The sequence below is a fragment of the Martes martes genome (genome assembly GCF_963455335.1).
Source record: "Martes martes genome assembly, chromosome: 7".
Taxonomy (NCBI): domain Eukaryota; kingdom Metazoa; phylum Chordata; class Mammalia; order Carnivora; family Mustelidae; genus Martes; species Martes martes.
Window position 1 is genome coordinate 132858766 of NC_137894.1, and position 17428 is coordinate 132876193.

The 17428-nt window shown below is 41.1% G+C and overlaps 1 protein-coding gene across 10 annotated transcripts in view; it reads right to left on the bottom strand.

Moving 5' to 3' along the window:
- Positions 1-17428, bottom strand: part of SIPA1L1 (signal induced proliferation associated 1 like 1) — a 365306-nt gene that overhangs the window by 173903 nt on the left and 173975 nt on the right. For 9 of the 10 annotated variants that reach the window (XM_080808595.1, XM_080808603.1, XM_080808602.1 and 6 more), the window contains one exon: positions 11725-11786. The gene's annotated coding sequence lies outside the window, so the exon portion shown is untranslated. Of the gene's footprint in view, positions 1-10684; positions 10736-11724; positions 11787-17428 lie in introns of those variants that run through there. The other variant, XM_080808599.1, reaches the window with a different exon arrangement.

Consider the following 17428-nt stretch of genomic DNA (forward strand, 5'->3'; position numbering starts at 1 on the left):
GTTGACAGGCAAAGTAGCGATGAGCTGGGAGAGATGGAATGACACAACTAGAGGTCAACACCTGGAAGGTGAGAGGACCACGAGACGAACGGGATGAAGGGGTCACCTGTGGACAGGAGCAGGGCCTCACAGAGCACAGCGTGAAGCAAGGAGAACCGAGCGATGAAGGAGACGGGAGCTGGGAAGCAGGCTTGCCCTGAAGCTGCCTTTGTCTCCTCCGTCTCTCCCAGTCCCCAGGTGTGCGCACAAGTCCTCTGCTCCATCCAATGGAAAGGTATGAAAGGAGAACGTTGAGGTGGCGCTGCACCGAGGCCATAAGAACGAGGGAGTGCGGGCAGAGCTGGACTCTCTCTCGTTAGAGCGAAGCCTGCATTGTGTCAACATGGACTATCTTTCTGAGAACGAAGTATGCAAGGACCCATCTGTTCCCTGCCCTTCAAGTGACTTGTTTTGCTACTTTTAACACAAAACTATGGCGTTAGGCCTGTATTTACTTTCCTTAAAATGGAGATATCACAGACTAATAAACGCATGAATCCTTAGGTTAGCCAAACATTCTCAATATGGAACATGTTCTCTAGGCTGATTTACTCACCAATAGATGGAACTTAACATTTAATAAATGGCCCAATAAAAGAGTTAATTCACCGCATATGGGGGTAGTGAATTATACACGTGGACTAGAGGTGGAGACAAGAAATTGCTTCTTTGTAGCATAAACAAGTCTGGCTGCTGTGGAAGTTACAACTTGGACTTTCTTTTCTCTGCATGTTTGAGTCCTCTTGCTTTCACCCCAATTCCAATTTAAAATGCCTCCATAATTAAGTTTAAACATCATCTCTCTTTTGAAGGAGGAGACTTCTATGCTAACAAGAGTTTAAAATATTTTCATCAAGGTCCATCAAGTGTTTCCACTGCCACTTTCTTCTTTTTCTTATTCAGCCAAGACATCACTTCCAAGATAACTGATAACTTTTTTGTTAGCCTCGTTATACTACTGTGCTTAAAAAACAAACAAAACCCAAATACCTAAAAACAAATTCCATGAATCAACTTTATCACAGCCTTTCGCTGAATTTGATTTCAATATACAGACAGTCCCCAATGTATGATGGTTCAACTTAATGATTTTTTTGCTTTACAATGGTGCAAAAGCAAGAGAAAGCATATTTGGAATTTTGAATTTTGATCTTTTCCCAGGCTAGTGATACATGTTAAGATCCTGTCTCCGGATGCTGGGCAGTGACCGCCAGCCACGGGGCCCAGTCAGCCACATGATCTCAAGGGTAAACCACCAGTACACCGACCGCCATTCTGTACCCATAGCACTGTTCTGCTTTTCATGCTCAGAGCAGTGCTCAACAAATTACATGCGATCTTAAACACTTTATTGTAAAACAGGCTTTATAACCGACGATGTTGCCCACCTTCAGGCTCATGCAAATATTCGGAGCACATCACGGCAGGCTAGCTAAGCCAAGCCTCATGTTCAACAGGACTGGTGCATTAAATGCATTTTTTGACTTCCGCGATTTTCAACTTAGGATGGGTTTACTGGGACAGAACCACTCCTAAGTCGAGGAAGATCTGTATAATGGAAAGGAAGAACCTACAACGTCCTTTGAATCAGACAGCCTTAGAACACGTGCCTCCATCGGCCCACCTCCTCCCCTGAGTGAAACAAGCCGCAGAGAGCAGGCCATTAGTGTTTAGAAACAATTCCAAAAGGCCTGTGGATGTAAACGAAGACAGTATTTTCAGAGCTCCCCGAGAGTCGGCACGGGTTCATACTAAGAGCCAGGGAAGTGTTTCTGATGAGGCGGTTGCCCCCAATGCAGAAGCACCTATCGTCCTGCCAGCGGACGTGACGTGGCCGCGTCCCACTAGAGGCACCTGATCAGACAGTACCTGCAGAAATGGGGTCGCTTCACCCACAGAGGCTTGAGGACTTAGACGAGAACAGTTCTGCTTTGCAGATCCCCCGGGAGAGAGGGGAAGCAAATGTCTTTTTCTCCCCTCTTAATTGTCCTTGCAAGTTCTCCCTTCCGTAGACCAGGTCACACATCTCTAAGTCAGAACGGTTCTTTCCCATGGATTTGTACCCACTGAAAAGCCTGAGGGCAAAGAGTTAATCCGAAATGAAAAGCAATATTCTATATGAAAGCTCAACCAAGGCAACAAAGTCCATCTGCCAAAGAAGCAGTCCCCTGGCTGAACAAGGAGACTGAGACTCTGAAGTAATTTTTCACACGGCCAAGAACTTCATGGTCATTGCCAACAGACAATTACTGCAGTATATGAAGGGCACCGACTCCCGTGTTTGTAAATATTGTGAAATGTCAGGAACTCATTTTAATGCAATATATACTATAACATTTGTTCAATATGCAAATCATTTTCTGCTGTACAAGGTCCAGGCAGATTAAAAAAAATAATAATAACAGCATCATCAAGAACTAGCTATTCCCCAGAAACAGGATTATCAGAAGTAGCCAGTTCTTAGATGAAGGTCATGAACTAAGCAGAATATGTGTAGTCACCCACTCTAGCAGAGAATAACAGTGAGGACAATTTATGATACTTCTCCTTTTTATGATATTTTATAGTTTACTAGAGCATTTTTGTATTCATTATCTCATTTGGGAAAATGGGCCAAGTCCACGCGGGACTACAGGGAACATCCCAGCGTCAAACAGACCACTTGGCCTTAGGAAGCTCACAGAAAAACAGTGTTCTCCTCTGCCCTTAGAGGAAAACATCTAGCAAAACTGAAATAATTCCATCTTCTCTTGTGCTAAAGAACAGCTGAGAAACCATAGCTGAGAAACTATTTTATAGACCATGGTGTTCTCCCAGATTGGAAACACCCTGTGCCTGCAGTCAGTGGTACAGGACATTCAATAATCATGACCAAAAAAGGATCTGCAAAACAAAGACAAACTACTTAAGAAACCAGACTCTTTTCCTTTTGTTCTCTCCTTTCTTTCTTTCTCCTTCAACTTGTTGTTTTTCAAGCACTGAAACCCAGAAAAATGGTTCTGCTTTGCCTTTTGTATCCAGAAATAGCAGAAAACAGACACAAACTCCTCCAAAAAGCACCATGACCCTGCCTCTACTTCGTAACATCAGGAAGAGAGTGAACTTGACAATGAAGTTTGAAGACCTGGTGATAAGGACAGAGATCCGAGGTAGCAAACCAGAAGAGGCAGAAGAGAAACACTAAAGCATCCAGACAGCATTCCTCCAGACGAATTCCAGATTAACTGACTTTCTGGCCAAGGGATTATCCCTAATGCAGTGATTCTGAGCTGTGGTTTCACGCCACCTCTAGGGGACTCCAAGAACTCAATGTGACAAGATTTCAGGACAAAATTTTAATTCGACCAATTTACGGAGAACAATGAAATGTAAGAATGGCTAGAAATCACCTCTATGGGAACTAGACAACAATGTACCTTCTTAACTTGAATCCTGAATGATTTCTCACACTTTTCATTCCTCTAGAGAAAGAAAAGAAAAATCCTGGAGTATAACAGTAGGGAAGAAGATTCAATTTTTTCAAAAAGTACCCCCACTTACCTCCTAGCCTCCTCACAGAAATAATGAAGGAGGAACTCAACTAACAGCAAATTAGAATGGCAGTGTTAAGGACTATTTTTATTTCTCCTAACTCTGCAAGTCAAACTTTCTATTAACTGAGCATCTACTATGGGGGAAGAGAAAAAAAAAAAAAAACACTGACAAGTTAACTATTGCTCAAAAGCTGTCCTTGGACCCTGGTTAGGAAATAGGGGCCACCTGGTGCAAGGAAGTCCACAGACGAAACAGCTGATGAAGGAAGGGCAGAGCTAGCAACTTCCCTTTGGTGTTTCACTTTTTAGACTACAAATTCCTCACCTGAACTCTTTACTCTCCAATTTTTTTCCCAGATCAGGTCCACCACTTCATTCTTTACTTGAACTCAATTTTATTCTCATCCTCCACTTTGAAAAAGTCAAATCTAGGGGCGCCTGGGTGGCTCAGTGGGTTAAGCCTCTGCCTTCGGCTCAGGTCATGATCTCAGGGTCCTGGGATCGAGCCCCGCATCGGGCTCTCTGCTCAGCAGGGAGCCTGCTTCCCTTCCTCTCTCTCTGCCTGCTGCTCTGCTTACTTGTGATCTCTCTCTCTCTCTCAAATGAATAAATAAATAAAATCTTTTTTTAAAAAAAGTCAAATCTAACTACCCTTCCACTGCCCCAACCCCAACTCCCACTCCATCTCTCCGTCTCATCCAAAAAGGAGGAAGAAGTGGAGGTGAGAACGAAAGAGGCAGCCCACTCTACGGAACAAGATGGGGAGACGGACTGAAAATGACTTATCCACAGCCTTTCCAAAAAGAGATCATATTGGAATCATACCTAAAAGCAAAAAAACTCATCAAGCTGTCTTTGTGCGGAGTAATAAACTTAATAAAATCAGGAACCCACTGATAGTCTTGTAACTTGTTAGGAGTATAAGTAGTGAATAAACAAATGGGGAGGGTTCTTTATTTACTTATTTATAGCACTGGGCTGAGAAGAGTTGCCTGAAATAAATCTAATGCGTGTTATCCAAGAGAATCAATTGATAAACAATCCCAACATCGTGGCTAAAAAGACAATGGTTTGGGGGTGCCTGGGTGGCTCAGTCCGTTTTTAAGCATGTGCTTTTGGCTCAGGTCATGATCCCAGGGTCCTGGGATCCAGCCCCACGTCAGGCTCCTTGACCAGTAGGAAGCCTACTTCTCCCTCTGCTTGCTGTTCCCCCGCTTGTGCTTTCTGACAAATAAATAACTAAAATCATTAAAAAAAAAAAAAGACAACTGTTTAGAACTACTGAATATCATTGTGCAGTATCTAAATGTCCCACAGGTAAAACTGGTAGAAAAGATAGGATTATTATTTGTTAATGACTTCCAAAAACGAATTAAAATTTGCTTTCTTCAACCACTGAAATACAAAGACCTCAATTTGATATTTAAAACTAAAAACACTCTCTGCTCAGCAGGGAGCCTGTTTCCCCCTCTCTCTCCGCCTGCCTCTCTGCCTACTTGTGATCTTTCTCTCTCTGTCAGATAAATAAAATCTTTAAAAAAAAGTATTTAAAACTAAAAACACATTGTGACATCAATGAACCTAAGTTTGAGTGTTTTCCAATAATACAAACTTACCAAGTAATGTAAAACCTGCAGAATTCCGTGGTCTCTCAAGGGAAGACACTGCGATGGCAAAAGTGAAGTCAGCAAGCTGCTGCTGTGTAACAAACGTTCTAACATTAACAGCTTCGGCATTAACACGCTTCCAGAAATCCTCACTGCCTTCCAGGGGCGGAGTCTCCCAAAGCATTCCAGGCTAACATTTAACCAGACGCAGCGCCAAAACTGAATGATACCACAAAATGCACACTTCCTTTAAAACAACTTTTACACTCTCTACTTGGAAGAGAGGACAACAGGCAAAGCTCTCATCATTTGTTCTGTTTACACCGCAATGGCTTCAGGACAAGAAACTGGCGGGGGGGGGGGGCGGTCATTACCAGCCAACAGGCTGGAGCGCATCACTGCTCATGGAGAATGGAGAATGGCTCGGTGAGGGACACTTGAAAGTGGCCCACTGGAAGCCGAGAGGGCTGTGGCATACCATGTTATTTTGGGCCTCTGAGAAGGAGGCCAACAAACAAATGCTCAGAAACTATCACAACACCACAAAGGACAAATACTTTCAGATCCAGGGAGATGTCTGTTGCTTGAGTTTTTGTGGTGTGATGATTTGCAAACCACACAGTCGCCCAAGTTATTGTAAACCGAAGCCTGAAGCAGGAAAATCAGAGTGCAAGTCCGTGCAGAACTGCACAGATGTGCAATGTTGCGTTGCTCAGTTGTGGGAAGCTGTTATAGGGCAGGGAAGGGAGCGGAGAGATGAGGCACATCGGAGAGGAGGTCGCAGGGGACAGATATGCTGCGTTGAAAGGAAGAAAGAGCAAGAGAGAGAGAGAGAGAAAGAGAAAGAAAGAAAGCCAGCCTAGGAGAGACTCTGACATTCAGTTATCCCTGGAGAATTACCACATGCAGCCTTCGGTTGCTTGACTCTTCTCTCCTATCTTTCTATCAGGGGAGCAGAATGTATTTCTTCTAAAAGCACACTATTCTTCTACTCTTTCTATAAAGCAGCCTATTTCACAATACACCTTCACAATACACAATACTAGAGAAAAACAAGAACTATGCCGTACTCATGAAAATCTCTCCCTCAAAATGGATGGTAACAAAAGGTAGCCAGTATGGGCCCCAGTCCAGCTTCTCTCCACAGAGGCTATCTCCGTACCCTGTGATGATGTGATGACAACCTGTGGAACTAAACACGGGCAGCAGTTTAGATGATACTAGGTTTAACACGTACCATATAGAGGTATTTCAGGGTTTCTGGGTGCCACCACCATCCATCTTTATTCAGAACTGGGGTGAGGGACGTATCCGTGTTTTAATAGCGTGCTCTGTGTTCTGTGAGAACACATTATTAGCCAATGTTAATAACAGCTACTTCTAGATGGCACAATTCTACATGGTTCTCATTTTGGTTTTCATCTTTATGGTTATCTGTTGTTACATTTTCGTAAGGACATATTATTTTTATTAAAGTTATTTTTTAAATATGCTGGGAGACAGTATTAAATGAGGTTTTCTTCATGCTTTGAATAAATACAACTGAATGGATGTTATTCCAAATGATCATCAAAATACAAGTCGAGAATCAAATCAGAGCAGCGATTAATGCTGGGCCTTGGCCTAAATCTTCACAAGCAGTAAGTTCTATACCCTTGCAGAGCATCGAGATCCACTGACCTCCATCTTTAAAAGAAGCCTTTATGTAGTACAGGGAGTATATTATCAAATTTTAGGGATGGGGTCAATAGGGATGGGGTCAGAAATAGAGACAGCTGGTCTATCTTCACACACAGTTTAACAGAGTTCTCCAGATTACAGAAGGGGCACTTAACCCTACAGACCAGACTAATTCTATTTAATTAGTCTGAGAATTTAAAAAAAAAAAAAGAGAGAGAGAGAGATGGGAAGTGTTGGTCAGGGATTAGCATTCACTCAGAACACTGAGATTTCCTTGGCACAAAGTTAGAAGGCATTTGCTCCTGAGGGGATAGGACAGAATCAAACATAAAACTCCATTAGGTATTTTTATCTTCATTAAGAACTTTAGAATTCTTGACTGAGGTTTTACAATTCACTGCACCCATCAAACAAGAGGTACTGACTGGCACGGAAGAAATAATTTACAGAGAGTAACCTGGAAACCATCAAGTGATGTTAAATTCCCACTAGAGATACAGCTTTCATGCACCTCTGTTTATGTATTGGCTGATGACCCAATTATTTACACAATATGCAAACTAAGGGGAAAAAGGTTGGGTGATTTGTATTTGGTACCAAGGCATGGTCTCGTGGTTCCTAATTGCAGAAAGAAATTAAGCGGCAGGTTAATTGCGTACTAAGCAAGTCCTCGTGACAAACAGGATCCCAGTTCTCCATGAACACACCCTAAACTGCAAATAGGAAGGTCTCTGTGATTTGTTTAAGGGAAAAAAGTTTAACTAACCACAGTAATACAGAATTTTGTCAACGGTACTCATAAAATACTTTGCCACTTAGAAACTCATTCTAACATCTACCAACTTAACTCAGCGTAAGCGCTAATAATTTTATAATTTGAGCACCTGATTTCCAGCAACTCCAAAGTGAATGTGGCCATGTCTAACAGGGAGCCAATGCCCTAGATGAAGAGAACCAACCTAACTCACATGTTTATGCACAGATACCCACGGACACAAAATAGTAGGTACACCTGCAAGATACGCAATTACACGGTGAGCGGTGGCTTTCTTCTGCTTCCTGTCAACAGATGCATTCCTAGGAGATGTTCATTCACATATATTCCAAAATAAAAATAAAGATTTATCCATGCACCAAAAGGTCAACTCACATTACAAGTTGAAAATCTGGTCTTTTTGCTATGGATTAGTCTGCTTGTCGTTTTCTCCTTCGAGTAGACCCAGTAAGATATGTAAGCGCTGGGCAAGACCCCTAATGCACCATCAGAGAAAACCCAAAGGAAAAAAAAAAAATTAAAAGGCTGACTTTCTATATATAGTCTTATCTTTAACCTAAATGATTTATAAATGTCCGCCACTTCGGAATGCATATGAATATTTTCAAGAGTTTGCTACAAAGTAAGTTGAAACAAAGTACACTTTTTATTTACTGAAGATAGAAAACTTTCACCAGCTTCATTGCCGGGTACCTAACTGGTCTCCACAGGTCTGTTGACCCTTTATTTTAAGAAAGGGAAGAAAAGGGTAACAAAATTCTATCCTAAATATGAGAGATATTGATGGCAAGTTAGAAGGAAGCAAAATAAACACAATATAACCTTCTAGGATTTCCCTGTAACCCCGGTTGTGATGTGGCGGTTAAGCTGAGGCTCCCGAAAACAAGAGCACCCCTGGATTCCCCTTCCTGAAAGACAGACAAGCAACAGCTCACCAAAGGACGGGATACAGAGCTTAGAGGAATATTCTAAAGCAAACCCACAAAATCAAAACTGTTTTACAAATGTCGAATATTCAACTGCTTTCCATTCTATCTAGAGAAGAAATCCAGTTCCCCAAATGTGTAAGTATCCTCTTGAGTATTTTCACAAAGAACAAGTCTCCCTTTCTCATTCCCTCAATCAGAATAAAGAATAGAAAACATTTAGTAGCATTCCAGATAATTTGTGCCAATTTAGATGATTCATGTATTGCTTTCCCAGACTAAATGGTCTATGGCCAGTGCTTTCAAGTCAACAAGGGTGCGGAGAGCAAGACCTAATTACAGGTCTGAGTCACTGTCTAGAAGTTCTCTCGGCCCTATGGACCATCCCCCACAAAGGCACCATTTCATTTTGAGGTATAAAATCAAGCCAAGCCTACCAATCCCTTTATATTAAAAAAAAAAAATAAGAAGAAGATACCATTCCACACACACACACACACACACACAAAACAAACAAATCAGTTCACAATACTGATTTCTCAAAAAAAAGAAATTTCAATAGGCTTCTTCCATTAAAAAGCAACTATAACATTAAATTTTTTAAATGAGAAAATGCATATGAAATATACTATGGGATTAAAATGTCAATATCTTGCATTTCTTATATTTGGCCTGATGTAAAACATGGCATGTGCAATCTTGAATTCTGGTCATCTTTCAATGGGAGAGTAGCTTTTTTCACAAGGGACTCATTGATTGGGCATTTCCACTGATGGCTATAATCATCTCACACTGGCAACATTTTAATTTAAAATCCTGGGTCCACATTGAAGGAAAAAAAGCTAAAGATAGTTACATTTAAATAAAATTAAAAGGCGGACCCATTCTTTTAACAACAGAAAAATGCATGTACACAGCACAAAAACCCCCATTTGATTCCAACAAAAGATGTTATTGTTTTCCTTCCTGTAACATGTACACAGTACATATGAACTAAGGAGAAAATATCTTTTGAGCTTACTTTTTTTCCCCACACATCAAACACTTAAACAAAAATAACATCCTAGGGAAAAAGAAAGAAGTTCTCTTCTGATCGTCATAAATCTTTCTCTGACACTCTATCAGCAATTATGTCCCCAAGTGAAGGGATTAATGATCCCTGAATGGAAATGACTGTTTAGTTCTGTGCAGGCCACATTCCAAACAAGAACAAGGGGTAACATGAATCCTCCAAGAGCAACAGAAGGAGTTATTTGATTGCAGAAGTTAAATGACTTGAGATCTATTTCCGACAAGAATGACACGAAATGATCTCCAAGATTCGAGCTCGGACACAAAAGGAAATAATGACACAGCGCCAGTGACTGAGGTCCTGTGTTTCAAAGCACCATGCTTCCCAACCTGTTCATAGGAGTGGATGCCTCTTCTGGAACTGCTGCCACCAGTACAAGGAACAAACTGATGGTTCAGAATGCACGAGAGTCAATTCTGTAGGTGTGATGGCAGGGAAATGCAGATTTACCTAAGTCTGCCAAAAGCAAGCCTTCTGAGCACAGGCTATTTAAACACAAGTGGAGCTTGCACGGGAGTACAGAGGCAGGTGAGGAAAGGGAACTCACTAGCAGACCAGACACCGATTCAGAGAATAAGATAAAAAGCTGTCCACATGTTGATTAAACTCAACAATTTATAGTGTAACACATTTAGTATAGATCACCGGGATGTCTAGTGTCTCAGAACAAATTTATGGCCTCTTTCCACGATCCTGAATTTATTCTCAACTCCTCTGTGATTTTAAAGAACAAATGCATATAGTATCTACATTTACCTGAAGTTAAAGAGCATACAGAAAAATCGTACCACACAAATGGGATAAAAGCACAGGCAAATGCATGGGGAAAAATACGGAGTAAGAGCAGGATAATAACGGTTCCTCGGAGCCAGAGAAGGGCGCTGCTGTTAGGGACATTACCCTAGATTTTTAACTGTTGCATAGAAGTGGTAATCATTCAATTTCGCTAGTGTATTACAGGGAGAGTACATATGGATATTTGTACTGTTCCTTATACCACTGTTTTTAAATCTGAAAACACAAAGAACAGGTCCATACTGCCAAATATATACCTGGACGGGGGCTGGTGTTCAGGTGGGTAGGCCAAGACCCTTTTCAGAGTTCACAGCCCAAGTGGGTTGTTTAAAAGGCAGAACCTTCTGGAGGGAAAGAGAGAGAGTGAAAGCAATCTATTTTACTCTCCTGTCTGAATCCTAAATCGCTCCATCAGTTAACTGTTCAGAGTGAAGAGGGTGCCAGTCAACACCAGCAGCACACCCTGCCAGTTTAATTTAACGGAATTATTTTGCCTTGCTTTGCAATTACTCCCACATTCCCCAGGGAGAAACTAATGGATTACTAAAAATAAAATGGAGATTAAGTGAATCACTTCGGATGTTTTGGCTCCCAATGTAAACTGGCTTAAACAAAAAGGAAATGCATCGGCTCAAACGCTGGCCCTTCTGGGGGCCTCGGGGCTGGCTTCTCTGTCCTCCGCCCCGGGTGGCTTCTTGCTCAGGCTGCAGCCACAGCAGACCTCCTGCCAGCACGGAACAGCACCCAGAGGAAGAGAAAGGGGGGCAGACTCTTCCTGCAGGCTCGTTTTAGGTATGAGAAGACCTCTGCCAGAAGCTCCTGGCGAACCTGCCTTCCAGTCTCGTTGGCTAGGATAGGATCACGCGACCATTCCTGAAACCATCCTTCTGTCCAGGTAACGCCCAACACTGGGCATTTGTTCATGAGGACTCGAGCATGGACAAAGCAGGGATGAGCTCGCCCCTAACCAGGGCCGACCCTGGAGCTCCCACATGGGAGATGGATGGGCTGCGGGATACGGATCCAACCCTAATGTCCGCTCTGCTAGTACTGACCGGAAACAGGCTGAGCACGACTGTGTTTATCTGAAGATGAAATTAATCACTGTCATGATGAATTTCTGTATAAAGCTTCCAACTCAAAAAGCAGATGACCAAATGAACTGATCCCTTTGAGAAAAGCAGAGTTCTAAAAGCTTTTGTTTCTGTACTTCCTCTGCTCCAATGAAAAACTTGAAGACATAATGTCAACACATTTTAAAGCATGGAGGTCATAGGAAGTAGAGGATAGTACTTACTATATTCTTGTGCCATGGCTGCAGAAATTTAGACAATAGCATCCATATTAATAGCGAATAACCTGAAAAGAAAAGAAAAATATACAGTAGTTTAAAAAGCAGTTTAAAAAACAGAAAAAAAACAGCTAAGTGCACAAGAAATCTCATTAAAAGAAAAGAGTTGCAAAAAAAAAGTTTTATCTTTTTTCTGAAAGAGGCAAACCAACCTAGGCAGCTGCATTTAAATTAGAAGTTAGAGAAAACAGGGGTGCCTGGGTGGCTCAGTGGGCTGAGTGTCTGACTCACATCTCAGGGTCCTGGGATCAGGATCCAGCCACATCGGGCTCTGGGCTCAGCGGGGAGGTTGAATGTCCTTCTGCCCCTCTCCCCACCCTCTCTCTCTCTCAAATAAATAAATAAAATCTTTAAAAAAAAAAAGGAAGAAAACATCTGTAGTGTTAGAGTATCTCTAAATACCTACAAATTATCTGTATCTACTGTCAAACAAATTAAATATATTTTAATCAACTAACATTGCCCTGGACTGCTATTTGTAAAACTGAAACAAAAACACAATTATTAAATGGACCTCAAAAATCGTGCAGTCCATCCCCTAGAAAACCTACCTACCCTCTTCAAATCACTACAGACTGAAGTCAGATAAGTCAGCTTCAATTTCTAAATTTCTAAACTCAGGAATATGAGGGAATAGGTCTCAGAATAAATACATATATTGGATTAAATTTCTGACAGCATGTTTATTAAAACTTTGAATATTCAGAATGCCATCGAACACTAAAGAAACACACACACAGAACTAGGAACCCCAAGACCCTGGAAAGGTTTTGAGTATTTGAAAGTGAAAGGTGAGAACTTTGTTCCTATTCGGACTTCAGGACAAATAACAATATAGCGGACAAATAACAATATAGGTAATTAATTAATTCTTAATTAACTCCTTAATTAAGAAGGACTTAAAAACATAAAAATCACTCTCTGCTCTGATACTTCCTGGGGATGGTGTGCCCTGACAAGGCAGGGGGTAGGTCTTGTCCATGTATCTACAAATACCACGTCTAATGTCACCTTCCTCAGTATATCTAAGGCTCACCAAGGTTGTGGGCATTCGTTAGCTTGTAGGGAAGAAAAAAACTTTTTCTCTACCTCTCACGTTCAGTTTCTAGGGGACTGTTAATTAAGCTGACAAGGACAAATTAACAGAAGAAAAGGTATATGTTTCTTTATTGATGTTAATATTTTTACACCCATGGGGATGTCACAGAAAACAAGTAAAAAACAAGAGAAGCAGTCTGACCCAGAGGCTTAAATACCATCTTAGTAAGGGGCAAGAAACTGTGCAGAAGTGACTATAGACAGGAAAAGGAGATCGGAGTGCCTACGGATGATAAACTGTGGAAAGATGACCAGGAACTAAGTGGTAGATAGGACCGTTTAGTAAGATTATGTGGACCCAAGATTCTCCAGTGAGAAGAATAGTTCTTCTCTTCCTGGTATAGAGATGGGATGCGACCTTACAAATGGAAATTTATGCCCCAATTTTCAGGCAGGAAGGAAGGGAGGAAAGAGAACTCTCCCTGCATCTGCCATTTCTCAGTTTCCTTCACTCAAAATAATCCTTGTGCCAAGTGGCATATTTTGGGGTGGCCTATTCTGATCGCCTTCAGGTTCACAGAAATAAAAACACCATTAAAAGAATAATGCTGCAAGTCTCAGAATGGAAGAAGATATTTGCAGTACATACATCCATCAAAGGATTCAGAATATAGGAAGAACTCTGATAAAACCATAAAAAGACCACTCAAACAAGATACCCCAATGGTCAATAAGCATATGACAAGGTACTCACCCTCATTCATTACCTTTTACTACAAAATAAAGCTACAATGAAATAAAATTACATACTGATTAAGACGGCTAAAACTGAAAATCTGACAATACCAAGGCTTAGGACGAACAACAATTCAGCTCTCATACACCACTGGTGGGGGCGTGAACTAGAAAACAGTTGAGCGGAACGAGATAAAACAGAACATAAACTTACAATGTAGCCCAGCAATTCCACTCCCAGCAGGATACCTACCAGGAATGCACATTCGTAGCCCCAAAGACACACACAGAAATAGTCCAGCATTAATCTTAATAGCCAAACTCAGTGACAAGCAAATTGTTGAGTATTCATACAATGAAATATTATACAGCAAGGGTCAGTGAGCTTTCTCTGCAAAGGCCAAACAGTAAATATTTTTGGTTTTTCAGACCATATAGCCACTGAGCCCTATTGCAACTACGCAATTCTGCATTTGGAGTACATTTACATAGATGAATATGTAATTGAATGGGTTTGGCTGTGTGCCAATAAGACTTAATTTACCCAAAAAAGCAGCCAGCCCACATGCTGTAATTTGTCTGCTATATGGTAATAAATATAAATGAATCATAATTAATACAACAACACAGATGAATCTCACAGACATAATGTTGAGACAAAGAAGCCAGACACAGAGAGAATACACTGTATGATCCATTTTAGGAAGTTCAAAAATAGGTAAACCTTTGTAAGTCAGGATAATAGTTACCTTTGAGGTGGGAAGAGGGGTAAGAAGATACCAGAAAGGGGTGGAACAGGGATTTTTGGTGCGTTAGTAATACTGCACTCCTTGGTTTGAGGGGTGGTTTCATGATCATGCTCAATTTGGGAAGATTCATCAAAGGGCTCACTTACGATATACTTTTCTTCATATGTGTTACACTTAGATAAAAAAGTAAAATATTTTAGTTTTTTGTTTTTGTTTTATAAACAAAGAATACAGGTCAGTAGTACAAGTGGATGCTTTCTCAAAGTCCAGGCTCCCTGGGCACCAACTGCTCTGAGCAGCAGCAAACCTTGAACCCCCACAAGGCAGGATCCTGAAGCCCTCCCTTATCTAGTGTGATGTCTGCCCGGCAACCACACCTTTGCTCTGAGTTCCAGGTGGGGGCCTGTGGAGAAAGAGCTGTGATGAGACAGGACACAGAGGAGTGGCGGGAAGAGAATGCAATCCAAAGGGAGGAAGGAAAGTAACCGATGGTGGATGAGGAAACTGGTGGAAATAAGCCCCACATTTTCATATTATCTGCTGGATAATCTATACACAGAATAAAACTCACACGAGCAGCTTAGAAACACAGTTTGGAAGGTCACTGAATGTGCCCTTTGGACAAAAATAATGACATTTTAAAAGCCAACTAGGGTTCTTAAAACACTGTTGAACAGATTTGTTTCCAGTACAATTTTCTTCCAGCTTCCAGTTGAGGAAGCAAACCTGACAGACAAAATAGTCTTGACTTTCTATGTTTGCATACTTCAGTTTCTATACCTTGACCTCATCTTAAACATCTGTACCATGTCTAAAATTTCATTAGATATGCAACATCCCAGGGATCAGAGGAAGACATTAAACTACCAGGGTTATGCCCAAATATACTGGGAGAGGCAGAGAATACAACAATGCCATGAACAACAAGATCAAGGGCATAACCTAAGGATTCACATTCTCGACAGCTGCTTATACCACGAATGAAATAAAGAGCAAAAGAATTTAAAAAAAATAAATGAAAAAAAGTGAAATCCACTCACTATACTGCATTGACTGCATAACTGAGATGTGTAAGAAACTGACCTAGATGCTGAAAACACAAAGATAAAGTTCCTGTCTTTAAGGAGCTCACAGTTACAAAGAAGCTGACAAGCCTCGGCATCGATAATTCAAGTTAAATGTCTTAACAGTATACCACATTCGCAAGTGCTATGGAGCTAGAAATTAACAAGAGAGAATTATTATGGAGAAGGAGGGGAGAGAAAGGGTAAGTAAAGGAAGTCTTCCTATACGTAACAGGCAAGAGCTAAAATGGATTTTGAATGACTGAAGATGAGCAAGGTAAGAAGAGAAGAGCATCATTGTAGGCAGAGAGAGAGAATGTGCAAAGGCAGGAACGAACCAGTCCTATCTGAGGAGTAACAAGAAATCTGCGGCAGCCAGAACATGGTGGACAAGGACAAGCCAAGACTGAGATGGCAGAGGAACCTGTCAGTTATACTAAGTTGGCATTTTATTCTACAGATACTACAAAGCCATTAGGCTAGGAAATGGGGGATGGAAATGGAATACAAGGAATAGAGAGGAGACGGGTCTCCAAGTATAACTTCTTGTCTAGTTCTGACATACATAAACATGGTAATTCTTCACAAAATCAAAAAAAGTAAATAACTAAAATCAACCAGTATGTGGGGCAATTCAAAATGAAAACACAATCAGTGACAAATGGACTGCATTATAAATGCACAATATAACACCGCTCAAGAGAACACAGGGGGGAGAACGAACCCAGCCTCTTTGGAGACCATTGTCTTGGCTATAAACTCTGAGGATACAGACAAAACAATGGAAGAAATAAAGAAAGGCTGGAATGAATTCTGTGGTGGTGAACTCAAATCAAAGATATCATGCTTTTAAATATATATATTCAATAGGTGATGATAGACACAGGCACACCTTGGAGAAACTGTGGGTTCAGTTCCAGACGACCACAAGAAAGTGAGTATTCCAATAAACTCACTAGTTTTGCTGGTTTCCCAGCAAAAAAAAAAAATGTTATGTTTACAGTACAATAGTCTACTAAGTGGGCAATAGCATTATGTCTAAAAAACAACATACATAAGTTTAAAAGTACTTTACTGAAAAATGTTAACCATCATTTGAGTTTTCTGTGAGTCGTAATCTTTTTGCTGATGAAGGTCTTGTCTTGATGTTGATGGCAGCTGACTGAGAAGGGTGGTGGCGGCTGAAGGTTAGGGTGGCTGTGGCAGTTTCGTAAAATAAGACAACAATGAGGTTTGCTGCATCGATGGACTCATCCTCTCACGAATAATTCCTCAGTAGCATGTGAGGCTGTTCGACAGCATCTCACCTGTGGCAGAACGTCTTTCAAAACTGGAGTCAATCTTCTCAGATCCTGCACTGCTTTATCAACGAAATTCACGTAATATTCTAAATGGTTTGCTGTCATTTCAAGAATCTGCCCAGCATCTTCATCGGAAGGAGATTTCTTCTCAAGAAACCACTTTCTTTGCTCATCCACAAGCAGCAGCTCCTCATCAGTTAGAGTTTCATCAGGAGGTCGCAGCACGTCAGTCCCATCTTCAGGCTCCACTTCTCATTCCAGTTCTCTCGCTATTTCCGTCATATTTGCAATTACGTTCTTGACTCAAGTCTCGAACCCCTCAAAGTCATCCCTGATGGCTGGAATCAACTTCTTCAAAACTCCTGTTAATTAATGTTGGTATTTTTACCTCTTCCCATGAATTATGAATGTTCTTAATGGCATCTAGAATCGTGAACCCTTCCTAGAAAGTTTTCAATTTACTCTACCCAATGCACCAGAGGACTCACTCTCTGAGCCCTTCTGAATACATTTCTTAAATAGTAAGACTGGAAAGTTCAAATGACTCCTTGATCCATGGGCTGCACAATGGATGTTGTGTTAGCAGGCATGAAACCATTAACCTTGTCCATCTCCATGGAGCTCTTGGGTGACCAGGTGCACTGTCAATGAGTCCTCATATTTTGAAAGGAAACTTTTTGTCTGAGCAGTTTTCAATAGTGGGCTTAAAATCCTCTATAAACCATGTTGTAAACAGATGTGCTATCATCTAGGCTTTGCTGTT